Source organism: Symphodus melops (genome assembly GCF_947650265.1).
Source record: "Symphodus melops genome assembly, chromosome: 10".
In the NCBI taxonomy this organism is placed as follows: domain Eukaryota; kingdom Metazoa; phylum Chordata; class Actinopteri; order Labriformes; family Labridae; genus Symphodus; species Symphodus melops.
This window is the reverse complement of record NC_136700.1, coordinates 14,729,701-14,746,441: the sequence shown is the minus strand read 5'-3', so window position 1 is coordinate 14,746,441 and position 16,741 is coordinate 14,729,701. Positions and strand designations below refer to the sequence as shown.

General features: G+C 37.9%; 1 protein-coding gene across 1 annotated transcript in view; it reads right to left on the bottom strand.

The window, feature by feature from the left end:
* dner (delta/notch-like EGF repeat containing) overlaps positions 1 to 16,741 on the bottom strand; it is a 60,636-nt gene that overhangs the window by 31,011 nt on the left and 12,884 nt on the right. The gene's annotated exons all lie outside the window — the stretch shown is intronic.

The window sequence follows — 16,741 nt, the reverse complement described above, 5'->3', positions numbered from 1 at the left end:
CCCTTAAAGCAATGTACAGACATAAAAGTAGTCCCAACTCTCAGTGATCATCATATTTTATATTACTCAGCTGCTCTTTTATTGCTCTCTGACTCAGCTTCCTCTTTTTTACGCACCTCTTTTACTGTCATTACATTTAGTTGTTGCGGGGCTGCTTTTCTTCCTGTTTCATTCAGTCTTTCAACTCTCTCTCTCACACACTACATCATGAACGTACATACAGTACCTGCTCCCAAACACACACTTACAGACAGTTTCTCCTGTCATCCAGCTATAAAAAATGCACCTCGACAGCATTCTTCATGCTGGCTTCCCCCATCAATAATTCACAATATTTGCAGGCAAACATTCCTTTACTTATGCTGAAGGTGAAAGAGGACAAAGTCTAGCTTATGACACCTATGTGTGACACCACACCTGCTTGGCTTTCAGAGACCCTTCAATTCCTTCAAACCCCTTTAATCTTGCTGCTTATCATTTTTTCGCAAGTTACTGAAATATTCTCATGTATGCAGCTCCAGCTGTCCAATTTGAATATTTTGGATAATAGCTTTAATGAAATACAGAGAAAAACAAGAAAACAAGTTGCATGGGTGAACAGAAGGATTGTATCCCCCCCATGTGCATACAAATGTAGTCTTCATATGTGTGTTGGGGGGGGGGGGAGAAACAGTGAGAGACGGAACAACATCGACGGAGCATCATTAACAGTCCGCTCTCTCCACAACCGAGTCACACCTCATTAGTGTTAATCTCTCTCAGGTTTTGACTTGCAATGCCTCTATCAAACTTTCTCTCTGCTCTGAAGCACAGCAGTACCAACAGTACCCAGCAGGCCACCGCACACAGTCAGTTGCTCTAATCTCCACTCAAACAGCATCAGTGATTGCTCTAAGCAACATGTTTGTGCTTGTCAGGGTTAGAGATAGCATTAGGCCATGACCTTTTTTCTCTGCCAGTACTGATTTCTCTTCGTCCAAATATTGTCAAGCCAGGCTGCGCAGAGCGGGTTCAACTAAAGAAGGAACAGCACAACAGACATTCAAGAAGTTCAGAATAATAATAAATTCAGAATAATAAATAATTCATTTGAAATCTGGAGCAGACCAATTTGGCACACTTATCCTGGTAACAAAGACTGTTACACTCTTTAAAAGTAAATTAGCTGTTGATGTTTTCTGTGTTTTCCTGACCTGCGTTTCACGCTCCCTGACCAATTTTTAAGAAGTGCTTTAATGAGTTAACTACAGTATAATTCTGTTTGAACTGCAACTAATAAGTCATTAAATTGGCCGTTTGTCTAAACAATATCGGCTGACTGTGTATTACTGTAAATGTCTTATAAGGCTTGGGGTTTTTTTGTTGTAATGGTGTTGCCTTGGAGTCCTTTAATTCACTGGCCTTTTCTCATAAGGTTAAAAAATGTGTTGCATCTTCAAATTCTTAATCTCAGTTGGTTGATCGTTTGTCCAAAAAGACTTCATGTTTGGGTGTCTACTCTCAATTCAATTATAACTTTAAATTATGTTGTTAAGCAATTTTACAGGCTTAGAACAATCATGGTCTAATGTGGGTCATCTGTGTGTTAAAAGGTCGTTTGTCATTTCTGTGGAAGCATGTGCAAAGTGGGACACATTATGACATGACGTGTTAAATGATAAACTGACATAAGCTTGTGCAGTGCTTTTCTAGTCTGCTGACTTTAAGTGCTTTTTACTCAGCAGGTCACACTTTCAACCATTCACAGCACATTCACAGTGGCTGCTAAAGTGTCTACCAATATTAACTAATCCATTCAAACACATTTACGATGCAGTAGCAAAAGGTGACACCTAGCTGAAGGATTTAGGAAACGAACCTCCGACATTCCAGTTGGTAGAAGAAGGAATTTACCACTGAGCTACAGTAGTGATATGATGCAATATGACACCATACAATGGAGAAAACACACTCAACTTCCTTTCAAGGTAAAACAACTACTGTTCAAAAAAAGAAAAACAATAGGGACAGCGCTCCAAAATTGTATTTAAAATGCCATGCAAACTTTTCAAGCAGACGCTCAATTCAAATTGCCCACACACTGAAAAAAGCATCTGATCGAAAGGTTTGTGAGGAAATGAAAATACAGTTTTGGAGTGCTTGTTTGAACAATATACTTCAATACAGTTTCAGAGGGAATCCATACAGTACCGGATGATACGAAACAACAGGGCATGACAGAACACAGACTGACAGTATACAATATGATACAGCACCGTACAGAACAATACAATATCATATGATACTGAGCGTACTATATGATTAAGGTTAATACGCTTCCATACAATAATTGGCTCAAATTACTTCATATATATACCATATACATTATACCTGAAACGCTTGAATGATGATGAATGTCAATCTAACTTGAGATTGAGCAGTTACACATGTGGTTTTATAGTGTGGCCCTAACTTAAAACTTGATGCATTTAAGAGCACATCACGTTTTCAGTTTCCTAATGTCATTTGGATTCATTCCTTTAGACCAGTTGCCCAGTATGATGTTGCTTGTTATTCCCCTGGCACTTTAAAGCTCATTTGCCCCAGGCTCTGGCAAACCATTTAAATCAGTGTCTTCTAAGTAGCTGATAATAACCCACATTAGTCCCTTTATCTTTTTTCCCACATGGATCAACAAACAGAAAGAAGATATCCTCCAGGGCCGGATGAATTGCTTCACAAGGTGATGTGATCCATTTGCTCATTTGGGATGGCCACCCGGAGGAGGGAGGATCAATACAGCTGGATGGAGGGAAACAACAACGCCACTTAAGCTATTGGCATCATCAATATAACCTGGTGGAGGGGCTGGAAAAGACTGTTAGTGTAGATATACCACACATACAGTATATTAACTAATGTAGGCAGACAAATGAATGCCGGTGAACACTGTGTCCTTACTGATTTCATATAGGAGTATTCAGTGGTGACGGACAAACACTCACCACTGAAAACCAGCTGCTTGGTTTACACATTTGGAACATTATTGAGACTCTGGATGATTTAATATTGGGCTGTGAACTAACCATGACATTATTACATCTTAGTGTCCACATTGTGACACAAAAATAATGAAGGGATAAAGTAAAATGCAGACAAATGGCTTACTTAGCCCGATTAGTAAGCACTTAGTGTACCAGATATGTCTTTTTTTAATCGCATCTACTGTAGAAGTCTTTTGTTGAGTTCATGTTGGAATAAATTGTACATAAGTTATCATGAAGTGCCATAAAGTTGTTTGTATCACAAATGTTTCATAATGTGCAGAGGAGAACACTCTGTACTTTTCCAGTGTTGTGTTCATTACAGAAATTTGCGCCCAACGTCCTGCTGTCATGACTTCGCAAGCTGATAAAACTGCAAGCATGTGTCTCAACCCATTTGGAACATGCACAAAGAAGACTGCACTCACACAACTTTCATAACTATCATACACACATAGCAACAATGTATTAGTTAGTAAGAGCAGCCTCACGCTTACCCATTCCTTTATGCTCGCTCTTACTTTGTACTCAGGGCGTATCCTCTCAATAAAAAGAAAGGATGGAGAAAGAGACAGCAGAGAAGGTTTGGAGATTGTAACTCTACTGTCTCTGACTTCCCTCCTTGCAAGTATTTTAACCTGAACTGATGTCTCTGTGTTCTTGATTTGAATCTATTGCAGATGCAGCTAACCTAGACAACTAATGTGCTGCGGGTGTCAGTTTTGGACCTAACAGTTCATGTGCACCTTCCATTAATTAAGTGCAAGATCAAGCAGGCAAAGTGAGAGAGGCTGTTCCAGGACGCAGTTTAGCTGTGCCGCTGACAGCCTGACATCCTCTGATCATTAACAGAGATGTTCCGATAAAGTGGAGTCATGTTTTAAGGATTTTACTGGCACTTTGACAGAAAAGGTAATGTTATCAATTTTAACAGGATTGATGTCACTGAGCTGTTAAAGAAAGAATGTGAAACATTTTATAAGTTAATATAGCAGAAATTAAGTACAGCCTCTGTAAATGTCTCTGAGTCATGACTGAGAAGCCTGAGTCCCACCAGCTGTGTTGCTTTCAGGACGTGTTCACAATATGTTTACATGGACGGGGTCTTCCATTTAAAGCTATTTTAGTTAAGGACTAGAGAAAAGAGGGCTAACATAACCTACTCACTGCTTGATGTCACATAATTGTTTTTATGTCACAGTCAGTCCGTGTCAATTCATGTGCAACTTAAAGGTAAGGTTGGTCATTTCCCCCAGACACACTTAAGTTTTTGGTTGAAATTGTTTTTAGGTTCTGACAGTAATAAAGATCTTATGTGCTATGAAAAAGGAACAAAGAAATCCGTCATCTGTAGTAGCTGTAAGCCTGTAAAAACTTCGACCAGTGTCGGATGATGGTTCCTTTTTTATAAACCAATCAAGCCTTTCTACCCCATGCATGTACAAGCCCACATTCAAAGCAGGAGCTGAAATCCGTTTCTGGACCGATGGCGCGAGTGCATGTGAGTGAGGGGCGTGGTTTTAAGAAAGCATAGAGGGGAGGGGGTTGGTGAAAACAGAGAACGGATAGGATGCTACTTACAAAATCATGCTATTTTGGGAAGATTACAAAGTGTACCTGAAGGAAATCACCTACCCTGCCTTTAATGTTTAATTATGGAGAGTGGTTGGAGAGCAGAGGATTCAGAATAGTGGAGGCGCCCAACAGCAGTTTGTTTTGGTTTCATGCTGGTGCTCAAGGGTGACAACTAGTGGATGAAAAACTAGCACAACTTTCTTCCTTAAATGAGGAATGAAAGAAAATGCAAACACTCATTTCCTATTTCAACCCCCATTTCTCATTTCAAAAACCTCAGTGCTACCACAGGGAAAGTGAAATATTTGCAGGTTTTGAAATGTTCCGTTTCTATTAGAATACATTTTGTTTTATTTCTACACTTGGGCAGTTCATCATAAAAACAAGTGGAAAAAGCCTACACATTAACAGATATGTTTAAAACTAAAATAAATACATTTGTGTGAAACATTAAAGAGAAGTGTGTTTGCGTTTAGAGATTAATAAGACAAACTTAATGAGAAACTGAGTGAGGATGACTTACAGAAGTACCCTTGAGCAAGTCATTGCAGTAAATCCAACTCAGCTGATTTGAAGCTGATTTCTCTTAATGAAGAATTTGTCTGCACAGATAAAAACATGTTACAAACAGCCTGCTTGCACAGTGATACCACTTTATCCAGAAAATGAGCTGGGTAATATTGCAGCCTAGAGAAGTTGAAGGAGCTAAATGAGCCTGATATTACAGAATAAGATAAATTGAGGGCTTTATTTGGGAGTGATGCAGTGAGGAAAAACAAAGTGGCAGGTCGCTGATTTTTCTGCTCAACAACTTGTGATTCTACAGAAAAGAAAAATGCTACACGCATGGGCTGTATGATTTTATAATAAAAACAATCTTGTTTGCAGCCCCACCATGGACCGAGCAGTATGTGAGCCATCAGGAAAGATCACAAACAGCACTAAAGCTGGGTTTAGCTGCTCACCTATATTTGGCAGAAGAGGCTGTGCAAATTTCAAGTTTTCTAACATCATTTTAACGGATGTAATATATAGCCAAATATGTAAAGATTTCTCGTACCTTTTGCACCTTTTTGCTAGAAAACTTGTTTTACAGTTTGTAGCGCTACAGGTAAATATGAATGCTACATAACTGTACAGAAAAAAGAATGCTGTGAGTACACATCTGGAAAAATAGGATGAATGATTCTGTTTTAATTATTAAACATATAGACAAACCCAAATGTGTTTTTTAACGTGAAACATGATCATGGTGCGCACATTATACATAATCTATTATCTGGCCTTTACTCATTGTCATCGTCTCGTCTATTGTTTTGTGTTTTGTCCCGAACATTTTTTTAAAAAGGCAATAAAGATTCTTGAACAGACCAAAAAAAAAAAAACAACATTGGACACTACCTGGTTTACACTTTTCACTCATCATAGATGACAACACAAAAGGGTATTTCAGGGCTCTGGATCAGGCACTATAAAGATGATATTGACAAGGCTATGAAGGAAGTGTTTGGGTAGGATTTTTCCCTGGGCAGACCCTGCAACAGTAAAAGGTAAAACCTGGATGAATCCTTCCCATAGCAGATGATCCTGTTGGATTCTAGCTGCATACTCACGGTCACAATTTTTTTTCAAAGATCAGTTTAGTATTTGGGTATTCTCTTTGTTTCAGTCACTGTTTTAGTACATTATATATCAAGAAGTTAATTTTGCTAAAAGACTGTTTCCAATAAAGAGACAACAGCTTGCTTTATTGAGCTCCTTGAGATCCTCCAAACCTGATGGAGCTTATGCAATCAGCCGTTTGATAACAGCAGTTAACTGAGTGCTCCATTTAACCAGTTTATTGGCCACTCACTGTTTATGGGTCATTTATGATTCATCTGGACAGTCCATCACAGTACTGCAGGGGTTCACTTTAATAGCCAGATCATTCAGCGAGTCACAAACACGCAGAGTTAGTGTGAAGGGCAGTGATGACTCAGGCTGCATTAAAAAGAATAACTGAAACAAACACATAAAGAAAAACAACAAAGTGACTCTAAAGGGAGCATAAAGTATCAGTAGATGAAAAATGAACCTGGAGTTAAAATAAAAAATACACTACCTCCCTTTATCTACTCTTCATAATATTCATATCATCCTTAACAACCTTAAACCTTTTAAACATTAAACAGTGCATGTGTGTCATGCCCCCAACCAACCTGTTCCTCTCTCTCCCAGTATCATAATGTATGAAGAGTCCAATCTTGCTGCAGAGAAGTGATCCATCTTAAAAACCTGTGAGGGCACTCACTCTTTTGCCTCTATGATAGTGGTGAGAGAATCAACTCACTGCAATCAGGTGTGTTTCACACTGATTGGGTTTGATTAAGTCCAGATGTGGGGAAAAGCTTCAGTCATTTCGTTAGCTTTGATATCAGCGAACTAGTAGAGAGGAAGTAGAGGGGTTCATATCAAATACAGGATCAGAGTGGATTATAACAGGAAACTTACATACTTTGCTTTACAGTCTATGGTTAATACTCATCAACTGTAATTGGTTGGTTATGCATGAAGTCAATATAAGTCATTTTAATCCAGACCAGTGTCAATGATAACTAACAACATCTGTATCTATAGCTATAGAACCAATCTGATAAAAAATAAAGTGTGTATATTAATTTAATAAAATGTATTTTTTATTTAATATGGCTGTGGCTTAGTTGGTAGAGTTGTCTCTCAACCTGAAGGTTGGGGGTTCAACCCCCAGCTCTAGCCACATGTCGTTGTATGAATGGGATTATTTAATACTTCTATAGCAGCCTCTACCATCAGTGTGTGAATGGGTGACCTGTGGTGTAGAAGCGCTCAGAAGACTAGAAAAGTGTGTTACAAACTCAAGTCCATTTACCATAACAGCCTAACCTGAAACATAATTTTGTTTTGTGGGGCTTTTTTGTTGGGCTTTACAAAAATCTGAACATCTCAATGTGAAGATAATGTATTACATTTTGATCTGAATACTTGAACACATTACCTGACATCATTTTGAAAAAGTTGCACTGACTATATATACACAGACATTCGTCAAATCACCTGTCAAAATAAACATACAGTCAGACTGAGTTATTGATACGCATTCAGGATTCTATTTAATTTCTTTAAAGTTTCAAAATCCAGTATAAGGAAAATAAAGCTGGAGCTTTATGAGTGTTTCAAGCGATGATGGTATGCAACTCTCTCTGCAGAATGACTATGAGCAGAAACTTTAACAGGGTCTTATATTTCATGTTTTACTAATGAGAGAAGTGGTTAAAAATTGATGTATCTGATCTAGATCCCTCTTCTTTTAAAGGCTGAGCATGTATTAGTCAAGCTTTCGCCTTTTTTTGCTGAATTCAAGGCAACAGAGAGAAACAGAGCATGTCTCTGCATTGCGTAATCTAAGAGGAGTAGAACAAATATCAGGAAATGTAAAGCTGGAGCTAATTGTACAATACACAAGCTATGCGCCTTAAAACACACTCACAGCTATACAGCATTGTTCTCCAAGGATGTGCCTCAGTGGAAGAGTGGGTTGTCTCTCAACCGGAAGGTCGGATCCCCAGCTCCTGCATTCAAAGTGTCCTTGTGCAAGACCAAATTGATCGAGCTGCTGCAACAGTTATGCATGAATGTGTATGAATGGGATTAATTAATACTTGTATATACACTTTACATAGAAGCTTCTGCCATCACTGTATGAATATGGTGTGAATGGGTAAGTATGACTGGATACATTTACCATTTATCGTTCCATAGACAGCTGTGATACACACAGCATCACCACAGTTATGGAATCACAACTAGGACTATGTGACTATACAACCATGGAAAATACTGTGTAATTATATCATCAATCACACAGCAATTAACTGCATGAACTAAATTAAGCTTTCATATAGCCAGCAGTAATTTTGATCTCAAATGTGCAGTGCATAATGAGCACCCGCAATTCGGCTAAAACAAAATATTTAATTCATGGCAGTGACAGAATAATACTTGAAAATCATCCCTCAATAGAGCCATTTCCCCCCCTGCATAACTCTCTACAGTCTGCTCTCATGAGGTTTGAGCCTCTGGTTGTGAACTCATTATGTAAAGAAGAAGCAAAAAAGATTCAGACATTGTATAAATACTTGGAAAAGACCATGAAAATTGCTTCTGGTTCGTCAAAAACTGAATGACAAGAAAATTAATTTGAAACTATTAACTTTTTATTACTACCCGATGGTGTGCATGGGGTGTTGTGTCCAGATATTTAAACTCAGGGAATTGTTGAAACCTCCAAAAAAAGACCAAATCAAAGGACTGGCCTGTTTTATATTGCTTCCTGTATAACATCAACATATCTTCTCCATTTACATGACTACAAGCTTGTCAAAGGAATAAGCTTCTTTTGATGTGTTTTGTGTAATTCTCATTTCATGATGTAAGACTGTGTCGAGCTTTTCCATCCTTGGCAGGAAAGTGATGCCTTTGTTCTCAGGCCGTGCCAGCAAGAGCTCAGATCAACATTTTTGCAGGGGAGTCTAATCTCTGCTCATTTTCATAATACAAAGGTCTCGTATAAAACCTGCTGAGTAATTGACTTAATATCAAATAAAACTGAAAGACTTGATGAGTCACAGATTCTTTGACTATTTTAGGTTATAGTGGCATGTTATTTATGTTTTATACCCTGTGATTAAAAGTGGGCTAGTGTTCAAGACTCTAAACACAGTGTTGGTGTTTAAGTCGTCTGTATTCATCTGTCTTGGTCGTAGTAGTTTTATTGTTAGAAGGTAATGAACAAGTGTACCATACCTGTACGAAGGTTACAATCTATTCTCATCTTTAGGCAGCCACCTGAAAGTTCAAGCAAAACCTACTTAATTGCTAATTCACCCACACCTCTATTAGTTCTTGTAAAAGATTAATAGATTCAACTTTGCAGGCTAATATTGTCATGCTTACAAAAAAAGCCTTCAGTTGAACATATAAGCTTCACGTTTAACATTTTAAGAGTTATAAAAAGAATTTAAAGATGAAAACAAGACAAAACCTTTGAAATTTAAATAAAGTATTATAAGATGTCAAATACAACAATTTGTGTAAAACAGACAAATAATTCATGTTGGATTTATGTAGTCCTGTGACCATAAATTCGACTCAGACTGAATGCTAACACAGCTTTGTTGCAGCTAGCTAGATATGTTCTTGTGTAGAGGAGGCAATCTGAAATGTAAACTTGTTAGCGACCCAAAACGCTCAGCTGAGGAGACGTACTGGCTTTGTTTCAGCCTTAATGATTTTACCTTCCTTAACTGACAACAATTTTTTATTTTATTTTTTTTTAATTAAGATTAGCTAATATTATTTCGAAATAATACAATTGGGAAGAACTTTTGTATAAATGAATAACATGAAGGCTAGCTTAGCTAAACTGCATTACAGAATGAATAATTAATTTTGATTTCTTTTTATTATTAGGACTGCATTATTTTACGATGATTAGACATAATTAAATAAAACAATTTATGAGCTCACAAGTACAGTATAATGGTTCCTTATATGTGCTGAAATTATTGAAACTTTTCTGTATAATGTCCTAATTCTTTGCATTTCTTCACTCAAATCAAATTATAGGCCAGGTACAAAAGTTCAGGTAAGTAAAGTTTAAGGGACAGAAAGGTTTGTCTGCATAAGCTAATTGATTGTCTGGCAGGAACTCATATAGTTTTGCAGAGATTTCCCTCTTGGATTGGTTCAGTTCAGAACCACTGAACAGGAAAAGCGGATGTATGAGATGTTGTCCTGTGTAGAATTAATTGAACATCATGAAAAATGTCATGTTTTTTTTTAAAGGTATTACCCACACAATCATTGTCTTATGCAGTCAACCACATCGACTCCATATTTTTCAGACACCTGCTAATGCTGTGTTTTTTTGCTTCTGGTTAAGCATTTCAATATTCAGTTGAGCCAGTCTCTCAGCAAGACATCATTGTTGTTATGATTTATTGCGCCTGTCAGTCAAAAAGCCATCCAGCATGAAAATACTCATGATCCAGCCTTGTCATGTTTACTGTCAGCACAGTCACAACTTTGACATTTAGACACTCGGCTGCAGACTTTTTTACATTGGACGATGTGTGTGAAATTAACTGTTATCAGTCAGTTTTTTCTTGCAGCCTTTTACAGTCATTTAAACACATGCACTTTATTGTTCTTTTGGGGAAATTCATCTTGGACTCAAAGTGCTGCTAAAAATTCAGCTGCTTCCACTAGACAACATCTTCATCCGGGAGCGAAATTGAATAATTGTGTTTTATAATGGAACTTAGTCAATAATGATTTAGTTATGGGGAAACCAACAAAGTAAGACTAGTGACAGTTTCAAGAAAACAAAACTCAACAGTGTGAAACAAACACTCCTCAGTCCTGTCTGGTACAAAGCAGACTTAAATCTAAACATCAACTGAGAAGAGAGCGACAGCTGTCAAGTGACACCAGAGCTGAGGTACAAACACAGGTCTTTAGTTAAAAAAGGTTTTTTGAAATGTAAAATATTCTTTAGAAAACAACAAACACGAAGAACCTTAAGAAAAATACACTTTTTTTAGTAACCTTTTCGTATGTCATTGATGAATTGTTAGTGCCATCCATTATACTGTTAAAGTTAAATCTGTACAAAGATAAAGTTAGAAAATGACAGAGTTAATAACTGCATGCCCAGATGTTGTCTTTTCAACTCATTCAATATTTCCGTCCGGTTTCACCAGCAGGAGATACAGACCCTAACATTCTTAAGGCCATGCTGTCAATACAAGGGCTCTACTACATTGATGCCCTTCAGTAAACACGTCATGTTTTCCACTGTTCAATAAAACAAGAAAGTTAGCTTCCACTGAGTTAGCTTCTCTTTTATGTTGTTTAAAGAGAGAAGTCTTCACACGCTTGTTTTGAAACAGTTTGAGCGTAAAGTTCAGCTCTTTGAAGAGTTGTCAGCTGTCAGACGGGAATCCTCAGAGATGACTGGGAGGAAGAGCTGAAGCAGGAAGAGATGCAAATCTCACAGACACCACAAACAGCTGTAATGATAGAAAAAAAACATCAGAAGTTTTAGCTCCAGTTACCAGCTTACTAATTGTATTACTACGTGTGGGTCGTTCTTAAAACAATCCCACAGAAATGTGAACATCTAGATTATTGATTGATTGATTATTATTATTATTTATTTTGTCGAGCCCAATAGTGCAACGCAACTGCAAACAAAGTGTCTGCTTGGTGTGTAAATGTCCAGTTCTCCAATAAATAGGAAATTGAAACATTTTATAGGTCAGCATCATATTTTAAAATTACTGCCTTCTGATTATGTGGCATACAATATGTGTAGAGATTGTTAACATTAAAAATGAGTCACATGATTTAGCAGTTTGTTCAGGAAATGTAAGAAAAAGTGGAAGGCACCCAAATATTATATTACCCAAATTATAACCCAAATCAAAGTCAATTTAATCCCTTGATTAAATTTAATTCTTGATAAAGACCAACTGATTATTTTTTTAAATCTACAAGATCTGTTAAACTGACATGGCAGGAAACTAAGACTAATCGTAAAGATGTTATCAGTGAGTTTTTTTGCACTACCTTTATGATTGTCTGACTGTTTGAGTGATCCACTTTGTGAAATTACAAGTGTTTAAGTTCTGTCCAAACATTTATATTGTCAATGTAGCATTTGAGTGCTGTTGTAAACGTCTTACATTCAGTGTGAATGCCACAGAGGTTTAACGGTGGGAACAAGTCATCCCACCGCTGATATCATAGAAACAGAGGCGTTACAGGGGAAAGAAAGGTGAAGCCAGCAGGGTAGAAAAATCTTCTGTGTATTTTGCAAAGCTCCTACTTCTTGTATGTGCGTCATGCCTCAATGTCGTAATGTAATTTAAATATGTAATCAATCTAAAAGCCCAAAGGCATAGTGACGGCATGAGACTCGCAATCTAAAAAGGGCAAGAGAGAAAAAAGAAAACAAAAACCGGAGGGGGTCAGAGAATGTCAATTCCAAGCATTGATAGAATAAATCCCCCCATGGAGTTCAGACACTGGTGGTGGTGAAGCTGATGACTTGATGAGACCAGATGGATGAAGAATTAATGGATGATGATTGTGCAAAACGGACCTGTGATGGGGAGGTTGAGGCATGCACAAAATATCGGCATGAAGGAAATAAGGCAGAGAAAGAATCATATTTAAAAGGGGAACAACGATAGGTTGGCGATGTGGGAGAAATGCCATGCAATTGGTTAGATACCTCTGATGATACCCAATGACAGCTCCAGAGAATGACAGCGGAATTTTGAGAGACGATCACAAGAAGGATGAATGAGAAACACACCCGACTGTGAAGGCAAATATATGTTCTGTGACTGAACTTATACAGCGCATCATGTAAGTTGATCTACTGTAGCTGCACATCTTCATTCTGTGGCATTACTAATGTTGTGTCCCTCAAAGTTCAACATGTTTTTAATGAATCTTTTCTTCAAAATATATATCAATTTGAGTAGAACACCACGATGAATGTCACCTCAACCAGGTTCAAATCCTAAGGCTCCTTTCCTACACATCATTCAACACTCTCCTTCCCTAATGTCCAACACTATCCACTGTCCTATCTCTACAATAAAGACATGAAAAGCTCAAACATAGACATTGAAAAAAAAAGATTAATAAAAACATTCATCATCTCATTGATGTCATTTTTTTTTTTTTTAAGACAGAAAAGAAAAGACGGAAAGCTTGGTCTGGCTTAATGATCAACAGATCCATCTTACAAATTAATCTCATGTCATGGTAAACCTCTCTACCCCTCTCCTACAATGGTCATTACAGCTTCTCAGAAATTAGCTGTCCATAAAAAGTACAAACTCAAAGAAGCTGTGTGAAAATTGAAGGAACTGGCAGCAATGATAATCACTGTCCTTTTTTAAAACTGCACCCCAGAACTTATGTGACCATTTACCTGGAATCGTTTGTGACTCAACCCCCCTCCAGCCTCTAATACAAGTATTGATCACTATGTTGTCATCAACCTGTAGTTCAATGCTCTGTCCTTGTGGTGCCATCATGTCTACAACAGGAGTGAGAACTATAATATATGTCCATATTTATTTTTCAGGGAAGAACATACATGTGTAAATAATTTAAGAGGAACACGTTGCACATAAGAGTAGGCATGGTTGATATTTATTTAAGGTACTTTTAACCTCTGTCTTTTTTCATTCTCACCAGCACAGGACTGGACACAGATGATAAACATGTTGTAGATGATCATCCTCTCCTTTAAAGTGTGTACACCCTTTCATGCAGCATCGTTAAAGCACATGATTATTCACAGCAGGGGCTGAGGGAGTGTAGAAGGGGAAAGGGAAAGATGTGCTAACCTTGTTGGCTGACTCCTAAAGAGCTGCCTGCTGATACCGCTAAACAGCCCTGCACGAGGGAACTTTAAGCACACTGAAGCATTTAGAGGAATAATTTATGTCCCTAAAACAAATTCTTCTGTAGCATTTATTCAATATTGCTGTTACTAAGGCATTCCTGAATCAGATTGAGCCTATGAAAAGCATCTTTACAAGTACTAATATCACGTCACCTATTGGACTGCAAGTTGGACAGAAAACATGCAAATACACAATATTCATAATATGCCGAAAAAATTGAATGGTCCAGATATTCATTCATACGCCAGAATTTGCTGTGAAAATGTCCTCTGAAGCAAAGTAGGCCCTTAAGTTTCCAAAAATCACATCACAATAATTCTGGGATCAATAATCCGTATTCAAAACTGTCTGCATCACAGTCCTCCAGTTGTAGTAAGTTGTAGCATCTAGTTACACAGGACTAAGCTGGTGTGGTAGCCAGAAAGTGTGTGTTTTAGACGGCAAGCCTTTAATGTTTTCTATTTCTGCACATCAAAGCGTCCACCATCCCTCCCTCGCTCTCAAACTTCCTCATCACTTCCTGGCCCTGTGGCATCAAAGAGCAACCCCTCTTTTAAATTTGGGATCCATGAAACCCGACAAACGCGCCGTAGCACCTTGATAAATTTCAATCTGGCTTTGATGCATAAATAGATGTAAATGCAGGAGCAGGGGATAGAGAGAGGGGAGAACATGCTAATGAGGTGAAACGGCCCTTCACGCAGATCATTTTCCATCCAAATCATATATTTTACATCAGAGGACTTCTTTACATATTTTATTGGCGCTTCAGTCTTTCTGGCCCACATGGGTCTCTATGCTGTCATCAAATAAATTACATTACATTACCTCCCATGATTGCTACATAGCATCCTTCGCAAGACCAATACCTCTTCACTCTGCCAATGGCTAAAATATACAGAGACGTTGAGGTGTTGGAGGAGAAGGAGAGAAGTAAGGAGAATATTAAGAGGAGGATGTGCTTCATGTTTCTATTTTTACCTCTTGGGCTGCAGGGGACGCAAGTGTCTCATCTTGAGGGCTAGGACACTTCTTATCCTATCAGGCAGGCACTAAAACAAATCTGGAGCTCTCAGGCTCTTTGTGAATTTATCAGAAGCTTTTCTTGCAGCAGACGCACTGACGTTCGCTTTTTTGTTTGGTACTACTTCTTCTGTTTGCAGCTTTCCCTCACCACAATGACAGAGAGACTGTCTACTTGATGAATCATTTCTCCAGTGAGAACGATCCAACACTGTACAGTCCTTCATTGGCCTTGAGTCCGTGTTGAAACGACAGGAATCTATTTTAGTAAAACTGACTTCATGGTTTGAAATATTTGGTACTTTTATGCAGAGTGAATGACTTATAGATTCAAATGTCTTAATAAATGTGCTTAAAGGAACTGTGATTGTATGTGTTCATCAATAGTGGTGTATGCACAATAGATAACCATTCAGAGTTCCTACAGGCCAATAAACTGCTGCAGAAGGGGTCAATCAAGAAACATTACTTCTGCATCTACAAAAGTTTTAGGAGTAAAAAGGGCACTTTCAGTGTATTGCTGTATATTTGAATATCTTCAACACTTCAGCCCTTTCCTTTGGCACTACCAACAGCTTCACATGCACAACACACAATCCAATCAGCTGTTCCGGTCATGAAGCTTAAATTTTAGTAGTCAGTACACAGCTTTTTTTCAACGTGGGAACCATTCTCAAAATCTGAGTCACAGTGCCCGCTATCTACTGTAGTAAACTCACTTCAATACTTCAAATAACCACACTTCAAAAAACCCAAACTGTCCCTTTAAGAACAGAGTGAAAGTTAGTTTGGATGAGCAGTCTTAAAGCATTGACTCTGGGAGCGACTGTTCTTGTTATCTTTTTTGGGGGATTAAGTATGCATAGACGAGTTGTGCTCTTGGGAAGATATCAGGATATGAGATTATATGATGCAAAGAACCACAGCAAAAAAAGAGGAAGTCCTTATTTTTACCCCAGTAAAATGTATCATTTTATGATAAGGACTGACAATGAGAGAAAAGCACACTAAAAGCAATGTCATGTTATTTTCTGCATTTCTTGCCAAGTTCAATACTATCATCCTATATTACTTTTATTCTAATTATCTTTTCTGTCACACTGGAAATGTAAAGCTGAAAAATCCTGCAGCAAGGTCATGTAAAAAATGTTAACAGAAATGTGCTATACATAATCTTTACTCTATTGCGTTTAACTTATATAACAAGCTCCAGCTCCACTTTACAAACAACTAACTCATCAAGACTAACAAAAAACTCATACTAGACTACACTGAAAAAACGCAAAGAAATTCACAGGGGTCTTGTCCAAAGATGCTCTGTTAAATATGGTTTGAGTGTCATGACAATTGGTGGATTGTAAATAAATGTGGACAAAGCCTGTAGGTCAACCCAACACCAGGCGAACAGCTGGAGCAGAGGCAGGTTTTAAGCCTCCTGACAAACAGCTACGCAGTGACCACCCATCAGTCAGGTCAGCCATGTGCCTTATTATCAATACTTTTCTCCTTCATAAAATCAAAACAGATGAGTCATTTTAAAAAATCCACTGTTGTACCGTTTGTGCCGATGAAGACATTTCAAACAGAATTCTGTTTTTGAACAAAGCTGTA